The sequence below is a fragment of the Mustela nigripes genome, chromosome 7 (genome assembly GCF_022355385.1).
Source record: "Mustela nigripes isolate SB6536 chromosome 7, MUSNIG.SB6536, whole genome shotgun sequence".
Taxonomy (NCBI): Eukaryota; Metazoa; Chordata; class Mammalia; order Carnivora; family Mustelidae; genus Mustela; species Mustela nigripes.
In genome coordinates this window covers 126,614,452-126,634,947 of record NC_081563.1, presented here as the reverse complement: position 1 = coordinate 126,634,947, position 20,496 = coordinate 126,614,452, and the positions used below count along the sequence as shown (strand labels likewise).

The 20,496-nt window shown below is 56.7% G+C and overlaps 1 protein-coding gene across 5 annotated transcripts in view; it reads left to right on the top strand.

Moving 5' to 3' along the window:
• Positions 1 to 13,582: 13,582 nt before the first annotated feature.
• Positions 13,583 to 20,496, top strand: part of CDH22 (cadherin 22) — a 120,437-nt gene continuing 113,523 nt past the window's right edge. For 3 of the 5 annotated variants that reach the window (XM_059407141.1, XM_059407137.1, XM_059407138.1), the window contains exon 1: positions 13,583 to 13,941. The gene's annotated coding sequence lies outside the window, so the exon portion shown is untranslated. Of the gene's footprint in view, positions 13,942 to 18,585; positions 18,605 to 20,496 lie in introns of those variants that run through there. The other 2 variants (XM_059407140.1, XM_059407139.1) reach the window with 2 other exon arrangements.

Below are 20,496 nucleotides of genomic sequence, written 5' to 3'. Positions count from 1 at the left end.
CGGCCTCATCCTCTACATCATTCAGAGGTGACAGCTTGCGGGGGGAGGGGTGGGGACTGGGACCAAGCCAGGAGGCAGGGAAAGAGATCCAGCCAGCAATGGCCCCTCGACCACCAGTGTGGTCCCTTCAGGGTCCCAAGTCAAAAGCATGGACCAACTCCAACCTAGGAGTCAATTCTGAGACCCAGGGCACCAGAAGCGGCCAATGACGGGTACCTACGTGGAAACACTTTGAACCCCAGCAGCAGATAGCCCCTCAACAAGCAGGCCCTGGAGAGGTGCTGGGCACCCAAAGGCACATCAAACTCTGTCCCGATCTCCAGAAAGCCGCACTTGGTGTGAGATGAATGATGGCTGACACCTATTGGGCATTTCCTATGCCGGGCGCTGTGGCACGATGCCAACAGTTCAAGCATGGTGATTGATTCCCCACGACAACCCAGTGAGGTACGTGCTTTCTCAGTGGAAGGCTGGTTTTAAAAGCTTTTAATTTAATTTTGTTCTATTTTATTTTATTTTTTTGGTAAGGACTCTTCTTATCCCCATTTTACAGATGAGGAATCTGAGGTGGAGAAAGATTCAGTAGTATGTCCACAGTCACCATAGGGCAGAACCAGGCTATAAATTCAGGGAGCCTGGGTCCAAAGCCCACCTATTTTAAACACAAAATCTTTTTTTTTTTCTTTAAGATTTTATTTATTTATTTGACAGATAGAGATCACAAGCAGGCAGACAGGGGCAAGCAGAGAGAAAGGGGGAAGCAGGCTCCCCGCTGAGCAGAGTCTGGTGTGGGGCTCTATCCCAGGACGCTAAGATCATGACCTGAGCAGAAGGCAGAGGCTTTAACCCTCTGAGCCACCCAGGCGCCCCAAACACAAAATCTTTAGCAGAGAAGTGAAAAGCAGTTTTTATTCAGGGCAATTCTAGAATCAGGTATGTTTGTGGGCCATGTGAGGACAGAGAAAGCATGTCATGCCTTGGGTGCTCAGCACAGGCTTCCAGAAGGAGGTGGGGTCTGAGGGGGCCTTGAGGACTGCATAGGAGTTAGTTTGGGGTGGGGTGGGGTGGGGAAAGCAGGAGATAGAAAGGAATTCTAAAAAGATAGGGCATCTTGAGCAAAGCACAGAGGTAAGAAAGGCCAGGACTCAAGTGGTCTAATGATGTTTGAGGGTAAGCAGTAGGTGGGGGGAAGGGAGAGACCAAGCTGGGGAGACGGGAGGGGCTGGAGGTTATGCTGGAGCCATGGGGAACCACAGAAGCAGAGCAGCACAGAGGACCTGCCCTAGGAAGCTCCCTCCCTCTTCCACTAAGGGTTGAACACAGACATGGGAGATTAGGGGTAGGTCAGGAAAAGGCTGAGGGTGGAATCCAAGAGGTGGGAACCAGGGGGCCCCCAGCAGATAGGAGGCGGCTGGCTTTCTCCTAGGCACACGGGCACTGCCCAGGCCCCTTGAGGCAGAGGCATGACCTGCTGATTCAACCCCAGCTCGAGCTGTAGGGGGTCCAGCCCCCCAGGGCTGATCAGGCCAGAAGAGCCCAAGCCTCAGATGCTGTGAACTCCTCTAACACAGCCTTGAAGATTCAAGCTACCTGCGTGTCATCTTTCTCAGGGTCCGCTTTCTGGGGTTCCTGCAGGCAGAAGACATTGTTTCCTCCTCTGTGGTCCCAGAGTACTTTGTCAATTTGCACAGCTCTGATGATCCTGGAGTCAGCTGTTTTGTTTGTTTGTTTTAGGCTTTTGTTTTATTTTGTTTTTCAGTCTGCCTGCTGCATTAGCCTGGGAGCTCCTGAGAGCTCCTGGAGGGCCAAGGTGACAAGAGAGATCCTCTTATGTGCTTGTGCTTTTGCAAATGAGGACAGCTTTTCGTCAATGCATTTTTAAAGTGTGTCTTCCTTTCTAGATTGTGAGTGGTCTGCGAGAGTCTCTTGTCTTTATTTTATTTTATTTTATTATTATTTTTTAAAGATTTTATTTATTTATTTGACAGAGAGAGAGCACAGGTAGGCAGAGAGGCTGGCAGAGAGAGAGAGAGAGAGAGAGAGAGAGAGAGGGAAGCAGGCTCCCCGCCGAGCAGAGAGCCCGACGTGGGACTCGATCCCAGGACCCTGAGATCATGACCCCAGCCGAAGGCAGCGGCCCAACCCACTGAACCACCCAGGCGCCCCTATCTTATTTTATTGATCATATAGTAACATTGACATTTTTTTGGTGTTCAGATCTATAAATTTCAGCACCTACATGTAGACTCATGTAATCATGAGTTCATCTGAATTCATCTGAATGCACTTTGAGTTCACGGAAATGCTATTACGCTGAAGGGTCCTATCCATTTCTTACTCTTTTCATTTCGTGTTTTAAAGACCCATCCATGTCCAGTGCTGTGTCTGCATCTGTGGTACCAACAGCTGTCCAGACCTCATGGTGCGTCCCCACGTCTTCCTGCCCACTCTCCCAGGGAGGGGATAAGGGCTACCTCCAGTTCCCCCAACCACAGACAACTTTGGGATGAGTAACCCCCAGACTTGACCCCTGTGGACATACCAAGGATTTCCCTGGATTGATACTGAATCCTTGGGTCCTAAGGTCAGTGTATAAATAATGATTTCTGAATCCCACATCACTCAGGTCACTCACAAGGATGTCCCAACCCATCTGAGGAGATGACAGGCCATAGAGAGCTGACACACACAAATAGGGCTATTCCGGGTGTTAAAATGTTGACACCTTTCCACTCTGGTGGATAAAGAGCTCCTTCCCTATCTTCTGAGTCTCCCAAAGTCTCAGCCCACATCCTTAACCCTCAGGTTCTCCTGGGGCTTCTGGCTTTTCCTAGGACCCAGCACGTCATGGGTTACACCTGCTCCAATTCCTGATGTCCACCCCAACTGATACATATTTTGAGTATAATTCTTTTTTTAAAGATTATTTATTTATTTATTTGACAGAGAGAGAGATCACAAATAGGCAGAGAGGCACGCAGAGAGAGAGGAGGAAGCCGACTCTCTGCAGAGCAGAGAGCCTGAGGCGGGGCTCCATCCCAGGACCCTGAGATCATGACCTGAGCTAAAGGCAGAGGCTTAACCCCCTGAGCCACCCAGACGCCCCACTTCATTCTTTTTTTTGAAGATTTTATTTTTAAGTAATCTCTATACCCAACGTGGGGGCTCGAACTTACAACCCCTAGGTCAAGAGCCATATGCTTTACAGACTGAGTCAGCCAGGCGCCCCTGAATATCATTCTTATCCATAACCCTGTGTAGGGAAAGAGCCAGAGACGAGCCCAAAGGTTGAAGTTCAAGTCCTCTCCAGCCAGTCTCTGGCAAGCCCCCTCCTCTTAACTGCATTCCCACAAGTTCAGGGCTTGCCATGCTTCCCCGAAAATATGTTTACAGAATCCTCACAACCACCCTGAGAGCTAGGAGTGGTTCTGCCCATTTGGCAGATGAAAAAGCTGAGACCCAGAGAGCGAGAGTGACTTGTCCAAGGTCACATGGAGTGGGGGTGGGCCAGAGCTGGGACCCAAGAGCCCCTGAAGATGGAGACAGGCTGCAGCACCCTCTTGCTCTGAGGGGTCTCTCTCTACTCCATGCCACGCCACGTGCAGGAAAAGGCACAAAACTCCACCTCGCTCATCTTTGATGCATGAGTACAGGAGAGGTGAGCTGCGCAGCAGTGGGCCGGTTGGCACAATGCCGGTTTTTGTAGACATTTAATTAAACACTCGTTAATTTCGATTTTGCGGTTTTCTTTTTGTATTTTGGAACTAATCTTTTTTTTCCCCCACTTTTCACATCTCGAACTTGTCTTTAAGCCCTTGACAAGAAGATCAAGGGCCCTTCTGAAGGCTTGTGCATCACAAGTGGGACTGAGGCCTGCCAGTGGCTGCGCCCAAGTCGGTCCCTCCGGCTCAACGGTGAGTCCTTGGTAGACCCCACCCTGGCTTCAGTCAATCTGGGAGCGAGGGGGACACAGGGCGTCAGGATACCTGGGATTCTGCCCTCAAGGAGCCCCGTGCTGCCCTTGAAACCCAACATTCCTGAAAGCCAACTTTCCTTAGTCCGAGGAGGGTCTGTGCTCCAGCCGGCCGTGGCCAGGGCTGGGCGTACAATGATTCTCCAAGGTTAGCACCTGGGGCGGGGGGGGGGGGGGGCGGTGGAGGCTAGAAGTTCTCCATAGTTTGTTTTCAAAAGGTAGAGAGGAACAAGGAAGGAAGAGGGACATTCCAGGCTTCAAGCCCCGGTCCAGATTATTAACAGGGTCAAGCGACATTTATTGGGCACCTACTGGATGCCAGGCGCTGTATGTTACCCTCTTATTTCATCTTCGCGACGTCTGTGGGGCACAAGCAGGGCAGCTATGCGACATATTTAATACCCAGCTCAGCCTGTGTGGATCTACCAGAACATTCATCACTGATCCCTGGCGGGGGTAGGCAGAGGATTTGACCTTTGGTTTTTGGACCACGGGCGGGCGCTGGGGCCATCCTGCTCAGCTACTCCTTGCTGAGCCGGGTGAGGATCGCAATATTTGCACAAGGTTGGCTGAAGCTCCTGCAGCTTCCAGACTCATTGTCATGCCCACTTCGCTGTCAAGAAGACTGAGGCTTGGAGAGGAGCCCTGACTTGCCACCTCCAGTCAGGAGGGGCTTCTGCATTTAGACCCAGGTCTGGTTCATGGCAGGCTCATAGCTTTGATCAATGGGCTCCTGAGGTTTAACTACCTTGTCCCAAGCCAGGGACCTCTCACGCTGGCTCTTTTGTCTTCCCCCTAAAGGCCTGGACATCGACCTGCCTGCCCGCCGAGGTCTCCAGCTCAAAGGTGGAGGAAGGGAAGGGTTAATTGGGCCACAGCCCAGGGCAGGCATGGCTCAGCTCTGGGTCTGGAAGCCGCTAGCACCTGCCCTGGTCTTTCATCTTCACAGGCTCCAGGTGAGAGAAGCCGGAGCCAGGCCCACCAGGGACCCAGCAGCCTGGTTTCCTTTGATTCCTGTCGAGGCTAAGCCTAGAATCAAAAGCAAGCAGCAGGGCCCATGCTCCAGGGCCCCCAGGATGGCCGCCTCAGGCCACCGCCTCCCACCTGCCAGGCCCTGGCCTCTGCAGGGGCTCCCCTCCAGCCAGATTCTTGGGGACCAGCCAGAGCAGGAGAGGTGCTGCCAGGAGCTCCAGACCACAGGAGAGAAGAGAGAACAGCAGAGGGCCAGGGCACCAGGGGCTCAGACCCCCTGGACGGGTCCCGGGGTGCGGCAGCAGGGGGTACCCACAAAGCACCGAGCTTGAACAAGGCCTGTCCCTGAGGTGGAAATGACCTCGTGGGGCTCAGGTCTCAAGGTGAGAGCTGCAGGGGACCGGTGAGAAAAACAAGGAATTTAAAAAGAATTAGTCAGGAGGAGGTGACAGGCCCATTCTGAAGCAAGATGAATGGGTTTCAGTTGGCGAAAATGATTCTAATTTATAATCTGCTTCTTGCTGCCGCTCGCCAATTAATTCTCTATAGATACATAAATAGGCCGCATGTTTGCTTTGCTTCAAACGTAATAAACATTACACTCTGTCCTCTTCTTTTGTGCCGGTTCCTGTCACGGCATTAGTCCCCACAGCTAATTCCTCACACCTGTCTCTGCCACTCAGGGGAGCCGGCTGAGCGGGGAGGAAGTGCCCGGCTCCAGGAAACTCCAGGCACCAGGAGATAAATGATGGACGCAGAAGCTGCTGGGCTCCCTGCTTGCTGGGGAGAGGCCCCGGGCAGGTAGGCAGGGAGGGACAAGGGCCCATGTCACCAACTTTGGGACTGTCCTTTCCGTGAGGGAGGGAGGGAGGCAGAGAAGCAGTCATTCCGTTCTGTCTCCCCTCCCTGCCACCCTCCCCCCATGGGGCCCCAGACCCCCCGGGGTTCCCTGGTTCTTCCAGACCTTCCCCTGCTCCTGAAGAAAGAGCCCAGAAGATTCTTTCTCTGACCAGCTGCCTCCTTAGTGTCTTTATTCATACACCTCACCTAGCAGCGAGATCTTTTCCTAAACCGCCCCTTCCTAAAAGGGGAACCCCCTCTTCAACACTCCCCGTGACCCTCTCCTGCTTGAAACTCTCCCTAGCACCATCACCGTCTGACATACTATGTATTTTACTAATCTGACTTGTTGCTTGTCTTCCCAACCCGAAGGGAAGTCCATGAGGACGAGGGTACACCCCCCCCTTTCGCTGTTAGAGACTCTGTGGGGCACACGGGTTCAGAGTAAGTGCTCAGTAAATATTTCTGGAATAAATGAGATGGGAGTGGGCTGGGAGGGGGCAGATGGGGCCCAAAGATGGACATGATAGCTCAGGGCAGCTTGTCAGCTTGCAGTCTTGCTGGACCCCTGAGAAGCAGGAGAAACCAAGGTAGGGTGGTTGGGGGGACCTGTCCAAGGTGATCCCCTGGGTTAGTGATGGAGTGGGGGACTAGGTTCTTCTCTAAGGCAGCTCAGGCCAGGAACGTTTGACTCCCAGTGATTCTCCTGGGAGGCAAGGGATGTCGGAGAAACTCACGAAAGCACCATGACTCCTCCTAAGTCACTCAATCATTTATTGAATGCAAGGATTGAGTTCCTACTATGTGCTGGTGTGGCTCTGGGAGGTGAGGATGCCCAGCAACTAGGTCAGATAAGCTCCCTGCCTTCCCCAACCTTACAGTCTTGAGGGAAGGGACAAGAGCTAAGAAGATAAATCAAGATGAAAAGCTAGAGAGTGATGGCAAGGTGGTGGGGATGCCATTTTACTTGGGTGGCCAAGGAAGTCCTTGACAAGGAGGAGCCCAAGCAGAAACCCCTTAGATGAGAAGACAACGGTGTGTGCTTGGGGCAGGGCCTGGGTTCCCACTCACACCTGCCTGCCCCGAAGTGTGTGCTCTTCTTCCCCAAACTGTGTTGTCATTAAAACTGGGCATTTAGAGGGGCGCCTGGCTGACTCAGCCAGAAGAGTGTGTGACTCTTGATCTCGGGGTAGTGAGTTCTAGCCCTACATTGGGTGTAGAGATGACTTTAATAAAAAGGTTTTTTGTTTTTTTTTTTTTTAAAAAAAAAAAAAAAAAGGAAAAAAGAGCATTCCAGGGGCAGGGAGATGACAGGGAGAAGACTCCTTCTGAGCACAGGACATGGGAGTTGGAACCTGGACCCTGCGAGGGAAATGACCAATAGCCAGGGATGGCGGGCGGAGGGGAGCGGGGGTGCTCTCCAATAGGGGGAATGGAAGGGGTCAAAAGCCTGGAGGCGGCAGGACAGCTTTTGGGCAGAGGTAAGCTGGCTCTGGAGGAAGACGGTGGGGAAGTCCAGATTTGTAGTGTTTGCCAATTTTCATGGTGTAAATATTCTAGACATGGCCAATTTCAAGGACTTGCAAAACTGTTACAAATTCCTGAAAAACCCAACAATTGGCTTTGATGAGCCAGCAGAAGCCAGCTCCAGCCCATCAGGGTTTCAGGTGTCCATAAGGAAGCTGGCCAGGCAGCATCCATAGCGGGGGGAAGAGCAAGAAATGGCTTGAAACGGTATGCATGCCACAGAGAATTCTGGATTCCAATCATGGGCAGGGCCCTCAGCCATTGTGAAATTATCCCCTGCCACTCCTCCTTTATTTTACGGGATAGGAAACCAAGGCCAATAGAGAGCCAAGGGCTTGCCCAAAAATAGAGAGGGAGTTGGGGCCAGAGCCAGGACTGGGAAGAGATCTCAGACTTCATGGGGTAACCAGTTCCCTCTCCCTGCTTCTTACAGGGTCATGATCCATGACAGCCCCATCAGGCCTGATAGCCCAGGACTCCACCATCCACAGGGGGCAGGAAGAAGAAAGCAGCTCCAGGTCCAGTGGAGTGCAGAGGTGGGAGAGCCTACGCCATCTGGTGGGGTGATGCTTACGCGGGGTTTTGGAGGATAAATAGGAGTTTTCCAGCAAAACAAAGAAAGAGATATCCAAGGGACAGGAGCAGCATTATAAGAGCTCTGAAGTCTGATAAGAAAATAAAAGCACTGACATTATCAGGATGTAAGATACAAAAAGGAGGGAGCTAGAGATGAAGCTGGAGCAACAAGGCCCTGCTCCTCATACCAAAGCAGTCATGGGGGCGGGGGGGGGGGGGGGGGGCTTTCAGGCCACTGCAGAGAAGCTCTCTTTAGATGAGTCCCCTTGTCTTCTCAGAAACAGGTGATTTAGATGCTATGCCAAGATCCATTTCCTCACGGATGAGGGCCCGCAGGTGAGAAATGGCTCAGGTTCTCCAGCTTCTGGGCCTTTCCCTACTGGTGCATCGCCAGTCACCCCACAGCCCCCTGCTGAGCCCCTTTCCCCTCCTGCTGGCGTCTCTCCTCCAGGCCAGGAATAGAACCTCACATCTGACAATCCTCAGCGGTGTTTAAATTTAATAGGCCTTCCTGCTTTTTTTCCTCCTCAGCACCTGGGCTGGGCGCTCTGTAGCGGCCCTGGGGAGAGGCAGGTGAATAATTCAGGGAGAGGCAGTGTTTGAAGTGTCTGGCGGGGCAGGGGTGGGGGGGTGGGGGGAAGGGGTTGTGTGTGGTGGGGCTGTCTCACCCTCCCACCCCAGGGAAGGGGGTTCAGGAGGGATGGTCCAGGTGCTCAGGCTCTGTTCTACCCTCAGTGCATCTTCAGGGCCTCTCAGGAAAGCTCAGGGGAGCCCTATTTCCCTCTCCTCACAACCACCTGCCGCGCGAGGCTGCAGGGCTGCGGCTTCCGGGGGAAGGGAGAGGAAGGGGAGGCATGCCTTTCCCAGCGGGCTGCCCAGGCTTTGGATCTGGGTCCAGAGAGAGAGAGAGAGAGAAGGGGGACAGAGTGTCATGGGGGGGAGCAGAAGGTGGGGGCTCAGTCCCAGGCTAAGATGCCAAGAGCAGGTCAGGGAGTTGGGGGCGCTGTCAGGGAGGGAGGGGCAGCGGGATAACTCCTCTTGGGAACGGGGCTCCAGGGCCCTGTGCTGCAGCTTGGGTCCTGGGGGCGCAGCTTTCCCGGCCCAGAAGTTCCTTAGGTTCGGGGCTCCTTCGTCCACCTCAGCCCACAGCCCGTCCCTACAAACGGAGCAGCCTTTCCGTGGTCTGGCTTTGGCACCTTTCCAGTCATGTCCCTCTCCCCACTCCCTCCCTCCCTCCCTCATTCATTCAACAAGTATTTACTGAGCACCTACTCGGTTCAGTACCCACAGGGTACAGCAGTGAACGAAACAGATTCAGTCCTGAAGCCCAGGAGCTCTGTTCCAATCTGGCGCCCACTCCCTTGAGGAGAAAGGGGAAGAGGGGAGAGGGGAGAGGGACCCCAGGCCCTAATCCCTGGTCTGGCCCCTACCTGTTCTGAGTCCTCTGGTTGGTCACTTACCCCGCCCAAACCTGGGGTTTAGGGAGCTGGAGTATGGGGCTGATAATTCCAGTTTGCAACTTGCTGTTGTTAATTAGAGCAAACATTTCTTCTGAGTGTCTTACATGGATCGGCTCTCGCAGGCTTCATCCAGCTCCTCGACGCAGGTGACGTGGAGAGGGGAAGTCACTTGCCCAGGATGACACCGCAGGGGAGGGGTGGAGGATGAGATTTGAACCCAGACAACCTGGCTGAGCTGTGACCTCGAGGAGATGTCTAAGCAGGTGGGGGTGGGGGGGGGCTGGGCATCCTGTGGCTGCCCCGCAGGTGAGGGGCCCCGCCCCTCCTTGAGTTGGATGTCCCCACCCATCCCTGCCCCTGCGCAAGGCGGCGTGGGTGGGGGGTGGGGGGTGGGGGGTGGGGGGATCCGGCTGGGCAGAGGCCTCGAATGTGGGGAGCTCCTTGAGCGCCACGGGGTGGGGGGCTCCAACCCCATCCTGGTCCCTGCCCCTTCCCGGGAGGAACTGGGGTGCGTCCTGACTGCCCCCTCCCCACACCGTCCCCGGCGGGCAGGCGGCCCCAGTCCCCGCGCTGACATTTCTTTGGTTGTTCATGTCACGGCCCTTCAGTCTGCGCAGTTTTACAAATGTGCTGGCGAGATGAAAGGCGCAGGGAACAGCGACTGGAGAGCAAGTTCGGAAAAGCTTTTAACTTCCAGCTCCCACAGACAAAGGGGAGGAGGAGGGGGGAGGAAGAGGAGGGGAGACGAGAGGGAGCAGAGTGGAAGGACAGAGCAGGAAAGGGGCAGGAAGGAGGGACGGAGGGAAGAGGGGGGAAGGGAGGGGGGAGAGCAGGAGGGAAGCAGAGGGAGGATGGGGACCCAGAGAGCCCCAGCAGGCCAGACAGAGGGGAGAAGGAGGCTGAGGGGCAGAGGTGACCAGACAAAGGAAAGGGATAGAGAAAGACTCAGGAGAGTCTAGTTTACGGAGAGGGAGAGGGAGAGAGACAGAGAGGGACAGGGGAAAGACGGCCAGAGAGAAGAGGAGAGGAACAGATAGAGACAAAAAAGAGGAGACAGAGATAGCAAGTCAGAAAGACCCAGAAATGAAGGCTGATGGAGAGAAGGAGGCAGAGACCGGTGGAGGTTGTTGGGAAGGGGAGACAGCGGCCGGTGGTGAGAAGACAACAGGCAGAGATGAAACAAGGAGACAGAGCCGCGAGGCTGGTGAGCTAGTGCCGCCCAGGAGGTTAGAGGGAGGGAGGCCGCAGCCCCTGGAGCTTGCAGCAGCCTGCGCCCCTCCCCTCTGGTCCCGGCTCTTTCCCCCTCACCCCTACACCCCTTCCAACCCTCCAGGTACCCTGCCGCAGGCCTTGTACTTAAACCAGTCAGACTACAGCAGTGACTCCCAGCTGGGGGTGATTTTGTCCCCCCACCAAGTGACAAATGCCTGGACACCTTTTTGGTTGTCACAAGGAGGGAGGCACATTACTGGGGCCTAGTGAGTAGGGGCCAGAGATGCCACCAAACTTCCTCCCTCGTGCAGGACAGCCCCCATAACAAAGCATTTTTCTGACCCTCCCATGTTAACAGAGCTAGCTCTGGGCAGGCCCTGGTCCCAGGTCCCAGCCTGCTTCCTTCTAAACCCCCCAGCTCTGCCACCAAGTACTTGTGCAACCCTAGGCGACACAGTTTCCCTGTGTCTTGGTTTCCCCGACTATACAGTTACAAGTTGGTTGCGATGAGAATTAACTGAAGTCATCCGTGTGAAGCACTTGACCCGGCCAGCACAGGGCGTGTGCTCCCTAGATGTCAACTACTGCTCTTACCCTCTCCTCCGACCTGCGCAACAACACTGAGGAGGTGGCCTGCCCCACTTCGTGCAGCCTTCGTGGCCACCACTGTTCTCTGCCTGGGGCCGCCTCTGTCACCCCTGCCTCTTGCCGCCCCTGTTACATGGCAGCTGAAGTCCCCACTCACCTTCTCCCAGCCCAGGTGCAGCCCAGAGAACACCAACTTGACCTCACTTCTTGCCGGCTGTGTGACCTTCATGTCTTAATGTCTGTGTGACCTTAAGGTCTCAACACCCTGTGCCTCAGCTTCCTCCTTTGTAAAAAGGGGGCTCGTGGGGCGCCTGGGTGGCTCAGTGGGCTAATGCCTCTGCCTTAGGCTCAGGTCGTGATCCCAGGGTCCTGGGATGGAGCCCCCCTCCCCCCATCAAGCTCTCTGCTCAGCAGGGAGCCTGCTTCCCCGCCCCCCCCTGCTTGCCTCCCTGCCTACTTGTGATTTCTGTCAAATAAATAAATAAAATCTTAAAAAAAAAGGGGGGGGGCTCGTATTAGAACCGGTTGTGAGAACTTAAAGCAAAATCACGGCCCACAGCCAGGGCTCAGTAGTCGCTGACCGGGACCTGGGTATGTGCCCAGAGCCTAGCACAGTGCCTGGCATGGAGTGGCCACTCGGGGACATGTGGAGGAAGGAGGAATTGGAGGGAATGGTGGGAGTCTGAGAAGAGGAGTTGCTGAGAGAGGAAAAGCAGTGGGGCATCTGATAGAGTCCCAGGGAGAATCGAGGAGAGGAGAGAGATCAGAGGAAAGGTGGGAGAGTAATTCATCCAATAAACATTTATTGAGCACCTACTGTATGTATGCAGATGTGAAAGCCAGTGTCCCAGGCCAGAACTACCTGTGGATGATTAAGTAGGTCTGACCCCTCTGTGAACAGCCCACTCTAGCTGGGTCAGGAACAGGGGGCAGGGAGGGAGGGCAGCTGGACCAAAGGGCCAAAGAAAGTGAGTCCAAGAGGAGAGAGAACAGAAAGTGAGGAGAAGCCTCTGGGAGGGCTGGCCTCCACGTCTCAGAAAGCACCAAAGAGGGGAGGCTAAGAAGAGAGAGAAGAGGGGAGGAGAGAAGTGGGGGGGGGTGGGGCTCGAAGGAGGGCCAAACAAAGCAGGGCTGGGAGAGATCAACCTAATCGGAGAGAGGGAGAGAGGGAGGGACCAGGGACCGGGCTGGCAGGATGGAGGATAAATCTCAAAATAAACAGAAGTGTGATGGAGTTTAGAGGAAGGGGCGCCAGGGGGAGAGAAGAGTCCAGTCAGCAGGGAGGAGGCAAGGGGCTGGAGATGGAAATTAGAGAAGGGAGGAGGGTGAGTGTGCGACAGGAGTGAGCTAGAGCCTGCTGGGCCTGGGGGTGGGGTGGGGGGGGGGAGGTGGGGTGTGTGTGTACCCACTGGGGCCCTGGCAGGTCCTGCTCTCTCTTGCCCTGAACTTCAGCAGCTGATCAGACATTGGTCTGTGTGTAGTGGGTGACAGCAGGGCAGGACAGAGGAAGATGGCGGTGGTGCCCCCTGTTACCCTGCACCTGCCTATCTGACGGCTCTCAGGCGTCCCCCAACCCAGGACAAGGCGTGGACCTATGGAAGCTGCTGATCCTAGCCTACCTGCTACCCAACAACCTCATGCGTGAACTGAGGGGGGGGGGGGGGTCTCCCCACTGAGGCTGAAGAGGAAGCCACTGTAGCGGGGAGAATCCAGCCGGGCAGGATGGAAATAGCAGCGGTGGTTGGAGTTTCAAGAGAATGGGAAACCGGGCCTGCTTGGTGTTTCAGGGAAGTGGGGAGGGCGGGGGTGGTTATTGGGAGGCCCTGGGGGTCAAGGGAGCGCTAAACCTTAGGATAGGGCTGCCTCGCCTGCTTACTTCCTCAGTTGCAGGGATGTCCATCACCTCTCCAACCCCGCCAAGAGGAAAAGCCTCAGTTCCCTTCCTGGGACAGCTGACCTAGCACCTCCCTGGGGACTGGACCCCCGGCCTCTGTCCACTTCAAAGCACAGTGATTGCATCTGAAACTGGTGGCTGTGTGCAGGGGCCTTTCCGGGCGGTCAGCCAGGGCGGCCCCTGGAGAAGCATGCCCCCCTCCCTCCCCTGCGCCCCCTCTCCTCTGCAGCCCGTCTCCCATAGGAGTGGGAGGGAAACGGGGAGCCCTAGACGCAGGAAAGTCGGGTGAGGGGGAAGGGTCGGGTCTGGAAGCGGGACCTCTGGGGAGCTGCCAGGCCGGGAGGGAGACGGTCCCCCTCCTGGGGGCGCTCCTTTCGCGCGGATCTGGCGCCGAAGGAAGGAGGGGCGCCGCCCCCCCCCCCCCACCCCAGGGGTTTCCTGGGTCTGGGCCGCCCCGGGCGCTGGCGAGGCCGGCCCCTCCCTGGCGGGGGAGGGGCGCGACCCGGGCGGGGGGGTGGGGGGGGCCGGGGCTCCCGGGGCTGCGGGGTCCCGGCCCCACGGCCGCCTGCGGCGCGGCGCGGCGCTCCTGCCCGGCGGGCGCTGCATTCTCCGAGTCTCCACCAGAGGCTGCGGGAGGAAGGAACGGATCCGTCCCTTGCACACTTCCCCCCTAGTCAGACACGCACACTCCCTCGCTCCCGCTCGCTCACTCCCTCGCTCTCTCGCTCTCTCGCTCTCTCACACACACACACACACGCGCGCACACGCCGCCGCGGCTCCCCCTCTCGCGCCCGCTCTCCCTCCGGCTCCTCCGGGCGGCCGCCGGGCTCCGGACTCGCCCGCCGCACGCAGCGTCCCGAGGCGGCAGGACTGGGGGCAGCTCCGGGCCGCTCCCCGAGGTAAGGGCGCGGGGCGCCGCGGGAGGGGCGGCCGGATCGCCGCCGAGGGGAGGCTGCCCGGCCGGGAGGGAACCCCCTGGCCGGCGGGAGCGGCTCGGCGGGCGGCGCGGGGGGCGAGCCTCCCGCCGCAGGGGGAGCCCGGGTGCCCGCGCCCGGCCCCCGCGCGCCCCCTCCTCTCGGCGGGGCGGGCGGGAGGGAGTTTCCCACGTCCAAACTTTCCCCGGCGCGGAGCCGAGCTGCCTCTCGGCCCGGAGCCCGCGGCCCCCCGCCCCCCCCCACCCCGCCCCGCCCGCCGCGCGCCCGGAGCCGCCGGGACCCCCCGTGGGCCGCGGGGTGGCAGTGCCGGGAGCCGAGCCCGCGTGCGGAGAGGGGCTGGGGAAGGGGCGCGCGTTTCCTACCCGGGGGCCGGGACCCAGGCGTTCCCCGCGCCCCCACCCCCTGCTGCCGGGGCTCCGCTGCCGGGCCCCTCCCAGAGGCGGGGTCCGGGGCCGGGAAATACCGCACGGCGCGAGCGTGAGCGCACGGTGTGTGTGTGTGCGAGGTCGTGCCGCGTCCGGGGGCATCCAGAGGCAGACTTGAGGCGCGGCGACACGCACGGCTGCGGCCACCTTGTGGGGAGCGGGGAGCTGGCTCACGGGGACCCCCGCCGGCTCCATCAGCGCGACCCGGCCGCCCTCGGGCCGTCGGACCGGCCGGCGGACCCGCGGTGAGCGAGGGGCCGCGCTGCCGTCTTCCCTAGGATCGGGCTCCGGGAACACTGCCCCTGCATAGGCGAAGGATCGGGCCCGACGGCCTCACGTCCAAGGGGACGGCCACTTGGGACTGACCCTCTGGGGCTGGGACGCTGAAGGGGTAGTTGTAGATTTTGTGGGCACGCTTGGTGCCCGGCACCCGGCGGTGAGCACGGCCGGAACCTGTCTCCCTAGCGCCTCGAGACTTCACCTCCCTTCTTCCTCTAATCTGGCACTGTCAGGTCCCTACCCCAACTAGGGCGCGGCTGGAGACCTCCAGGCCGGGCTGCGGCGGGAGGAGCTCATCCGGAGTCCCCCGAGGTCTCCCCGAGCTTCAGGGCACCCCCTGGTGGCGGGCAGAGACGCCGCAGTTTGAAGCTGCCCCGAGGCTTCAAACACTCGTGCTTCTGGGAAGGTTCTTGGTTCTTCCTTCACAGTCGGCCCTTCCAGCCCTTCAGGCCGGCCAGAGGTTGCGCAGGCCGACTCCGGTTTCTTTGGGTCCTATTCCAGCACTCCCTGGGTCCCTGAGGCTGGCCAAGGTACACAGCACAGGCCGAGGCCCATTTGAGGGCTTTGCCTGCTGCTCACCCTCGGTGGGTCTCTAACCGGGTTCTGGATCTTATCCTCTTCCCCCTCTAGTCTGAGTCCCTGCCCAGTACCAGCATCACCATGGCCTTGGAACCCAGAGGCTCCTTGCTAACCACCGTGCCCCTCTTTTCCTCATTGGTACCCCCTACACTTGTCCATCAGTTCCCCCCTCCAACTTTTACTCCTATCCACCAGCCCTTCTTGGAATTTGGCCTCTACACCTGTAAGGACATCCTTTGGTCTTTGCTCACCTATGACCGTATCTCTCCCGCTCATCTGCCACCGGGCCTGCCCCAGTTTCTCTCAGTCGCGGTCACCTGCTCCCCAGCCCCCTGCCCGCGCCGGCCACTTCTCCACTCCACCCCGACTCCTTTCCCTTCCCAGGGTCTGGGAAGCTCCTCTTCCATTCTTCCTGGCAGGTCAAGCCATAGTCAACATTTAAACACTGCTTCATGAGGGAGTCTGTGTGTCCTTCTGGGACCACCTCTGCCAACATCTCTGGGGAAGGTACTTTGCAAAGCCAACCAGGTCTCTCTCTCTGCCAAGGGCCAGCTGCCTCTCCTGCAGGGCTCCCAACTCTTGCAGACAAGAAACCCCTTCCCTCCCCTATTCCCAGCACTGCGACCACCTGGGCTTCCCTCCTTCCCATCTAGAAGTAGGGAAAACCGAAGCCTGGGTCACAAAGTAAGCTCCATCCAGAGCCAGAATGGGGGCCCAGGAGCCCTGACTTCCAGGCCTCACCAGCTCTCCTTATATGTAGGGCAGGTCTGGGGGGAGGGGGGAAGTGGAGCTGGTTCTTGCCTTTGAATGGCAAGCAGAACAAGAAGATACTTTGCTTAAATGCAAGAGGTGTTTACGTTTCAACCCACCAAGCTCCTAAGCCAGTACCCAGGGGGAAGCTGTCCGAGTGTTTTTGGTGCAGAAGCCTAAGGAATAGACACCGAGGACATAGCTGGGCCCCTAAAGGTGTGGTGCAGCCCCAAGCAAGTCTCAGCCCTTCCATAAAGTGTGTGATCGCCAGTGTTTCTGGTGGTCTGGAATGATCATGCCTAGAGGTAGGACTTCCAATCTGCTGGCCATCACTCTGGCTTTCCAGAGGCCTTTGCCGACAGGGCTGGGCAGGGACCCCCGGGGGGGGGGGGGCTGTCACTTCCCAGTTAGCCAAGTTTGGAACAGCCCATTTATTTAGCACATGGATGATAGGAGTCTGCCAATTGAATTTCCTGTCCTGTCTCTGTTCTTTCTTTTCTCCTCCTTTCTCATCTATCAGGAAGCTCCATCCGGAAATGCAGCCTCAAGTATTGAGAGAGAGAAAGAGAGAGAGAGAATGACTCCTGTTTATATAACTCGGGCAGCAGCCGGCTCTCTTGGCCTGGGCGGGGGTGGGGGCTGAGGACAGAGTCAGGGGCTTCTGAGGGACGAGGAGATCCTAAGGAGGTGGCTTGGGCTGGGGACTTCCCTGTCCTGCCCCGGAGTTGACCCTAAGAGGGCGCTAGGGGTCAGGGACAAGACCACGATTCTACTCGGGTCAGACAGAGAAGACCTAGGCCAGACCCAGGGGAGGGGGAGAGAAGCCCCCTCCTCCCAGTGAGGGTGGGCATACCCTCCGCCTTCCTGGGCACATCTGAGCGCCCTTAAGATGGAGCTCGTGATTAGAGGCCTCTGCTTCCTGGAACTTTGTGTTTTGATACAGGCCTCTCAGAAGAAGGCCTTGTATGTTTTTTTGTTTGTTTGTTTCCCACCATCAGGACAGTCTCCAACCTCAACTTTTTCATCGCGGCAGTGGGTGTAATCAGACTTTTTCTTTTCCCCATGGAGGAGGCAAGGATTAAAAAGAGACTTGTCTGTAGAATGGTCCAAGCCCTATATGTCAGAGGAAATATTTTCTGGTTCAGGATGGTGCAGAGTGGCTGCTGGGAAATGGATACAGGACAGAGTGGTTGGAGACATAGCTGTCGTGTACAGTTGCACAGGTTGTCGATTCTCCGAGGGCACTCTGTGTAGGAGAATAGAGGCTGAAATCCATCATAAGCTCCACTCAACAAATCAGGTGCCATAAAGGCAGACCATGTACTTCTGGAGAAGTGAATATCTTTCCCTCACAGGAAAGTCTTCATATACTAACGGGCCATAGGTCTGTAAGGCTAATGCCCCCATGGGAAGATACCTTTCTTTAATTCCCACTAAGGTGGCCCAACTGGAGATTAAGCACAGCTTACTCCTTCTCTCACACTCACTGCTCACAATTCTCTCACTGTGGGGCACACCTTTCTGAATATTTGAATCTGGGTCTCTGAGCACAGGCAGTGTAGTGACCAGGGTGAAATCCTTCTCCCTCTCTGTCTCTCCTCCCACCCCCGCTGTTCCTTTAGGCCCCATCAGCAGGCCCCTTCCTGCTCTCACTCTGGGATTGGGCTGGGAACTTCTTGCTTCCTCATCAGACCCACAAACCTTCCCTCATCCGTTGGCTACCAGCTCCCTCTATTGTATATATAAATAACTGACTGAGAACACGGCCGTGGGCGTCAGGCCAGCCTGGATTTGTGATTTTTCTGGCTGTGTGACTTTGGGCAAATTACTTTGCCTCTCGGAGGCTGTTTCCTTCTCTGTGAAATGGAGGGGGGGGGGGAAGACATGCCTGCCTCTTTGGGTTGTGTGAAGATTCAATGTGCACAGTGTGTCTGGTGCCGGCGTTGTGCCTGGAATGCGGGATACTCCGTAAAGGAAGCATTGTTGTCACTGTCATCCCTCTGTTGGTGTCCCTTGGCTCCCCCGATGCCCAAACAGGGTGTTCCTCTGGGTTTGAGCTTGACTTTGGCTGCCCGCACGCCTGCAGGAAGATGGAATTCTGTTGAAATCACCAGGATCCGTCTCTGACCTCAGGATCCTTCAAGGGACAGCCCAGTCCCTGCGTGCAGTTGGGGCATCCAGACGTGGGCCCGATTCCCACAGATTCACGGCACCCTGGTCTCTCCCTTTCCCCCACTTCCATCCGCCCCACGCTCCCTGCTCTGACTCAGACCTCGCCGACTTTGCCTGGTGGCAGCCTCCTCCCTGGTCTCCCAGCCTCGATCCGCAATCCCTACTGCAGCCAGAGCGATCTTTCTCTAACGCAGGTGGGATCGTGTCACTTGTTTGATTAAAACCCTTCCATGGCTCCCCATCGCCTACTGAATTAAGTCCAGACTCTGCACCGTGACATTCAAGGTCCTTGTAATCCGTCTGCATCCTCCTTTATCTCCCACTGTGCCTCCAATCCGACCCTCCCGCGCTCAGCCACACCTGCCTTCTACCTGAACGCCCTTCCCTTGAAGATCTTTCAAATCATTAAAAATCCGACTCAGGTAGGACCTATTCCTTGCATCTACCTACCCGTCTGTCTGTCTACCGTCCTTCCGTTCGTTATCCCGTTAAAAATAGAGATTTACACATACATGCTAGGAGTTCACTCTGTGCTAAGCATTGTAGTAGATGCTAGCGACACAATGGTGAGTGAGTAGACAGGATCCCAGCTAAGAGGAACCCGGTAGTCCCAGAAAGGAGACTGACAAACAGTTCTCAAGAGCCCACTGTGGCCCCAGGGGAAGGGTTGGGCCTCCCGATGCTTCCTGGAGGAAGGGGTGTTTAAGCAGGGACCTGTTGGTTGGTTAGCAGCGATCTGGGGGATGAGCGCAGGGATAGAGGATGCGGGCAGGGCAAGCAGGCTCCGCGCCAAGAGGTAAGGGGTACCGGGGCCCAGAGGGGAGGAGGAATATTGGAGGAACGGCAAGTTCAGTTGCCTAAAGAGGAACATACAGAGTTTGGGATGCAGTGTGGGTTACAGGAGGTAAGGCCAGCAAGGTGGACAGCAGGCAGGTCCCCGTGGGTCTTGGAAACCACACGGGGAGACTGGACTTGGTTGGGGAGCAGTGGGGGAGGCACTGAAGGGTTTTCAGCATGGTGGGGTTTGCCTTTAGAAACCTTGCCCTGCTGTTGGTTGGAGAATGGTTTGTGGGGAAGATGGGGTCCGGCTCTGCTGGTGGCCAGGCGGGGGGTAGCAGAGGAAGACCTACAAGGGCTGGCAGAGCCGAATGGACAGGGCTGAGAGACTTTCTGGATGTGGGAGATCAGGGGAGCCCTGTTTATGACTCGGGAGGCTGTGTGGGTCTTGGGAGGAGGGTCTTGGGAGGAGGGACTTTCGAGAGAGGCTGAGGCCACGCTGCTGGGACATTTGGTAGGGATGCCCAACAGGCAGTTGTGCAGGAAGGACTGGACCCATCCTGGGAGCTCAAGGCCGGAAGTAGATCTTCAAACCCACAGAACACACGAGATCATGCAGGATAGTCTGTAGAATGAAAAGAACCTTGAGGGACCCTCACGTTTCAAGGACAGGTGCACCCCAGGAAGACTTCTCTGGCCTTTCCAGGCCAAAATGCCTCCTACCTATACTGAGCCCCGCAGCAATTCGTTTAGATTTCCTTTTACTGCCTCCTTGGTATTATTATCCCCGAGATCCATGGTTCTTGACCAGGGGCAGTTTTGCCTCTTAGGGGACATTTGGTAATGTCTGGAGACATTTCTGTGTGTCACAGCTGGATAGGAGGCTACTACTGGCATCTAGTGGGTGGAAGCCAGGGATGTTGCTAAATATCCCGCAGGGCACAGGGCACAGCCCCCCTCAACCAAGAATCGTGTAGCCCAAATTGCTGATAGAGCTGAGGTTGAGAAATCCGGCCGTTGATGAAAAGATCCTAAAGGTGGGCACCAGGCTTTTCCATCTGGGCCAATCCAGTGTCTAGGACGACATAAGGCACAAGGCGAGCACTCCCTACCCTCTCTGAATTAAACGTGGGCTTGGGGAGCATTGCCGTCTGCAATACATAAGCCCCAGTCCTCCCCAGTAAGCCCCAGTCCTCTCCAGGGCGGCCCATTCCCTCCCCTGCAAGCTGTATGGGCCCAAGACTCAGGCACCTGTGGAGGAGGGAAGGAAGGGCCCAGCAGAAAGCCTGCCAGAGGTGGAGGGCACGCTGCCGTGTCTCCTTTTTTGCTCCATGTCTTACTAACTTCTGCCATTTCTTCACCCAAGTAAATATATGTCATTTTTCTTAAAACAGGCAAGTTAGAGAGAAACAAAATGAGAGGACACGACAACCTCCTGATTAAGGTCATGGGCTCTGGGGTCAGAGAAAGCCAAGTTTAAAAATCCTGACTCTGCCATGTACGAGCTGAATGAGCCTCTGTTTCTTCATCTGCAAAA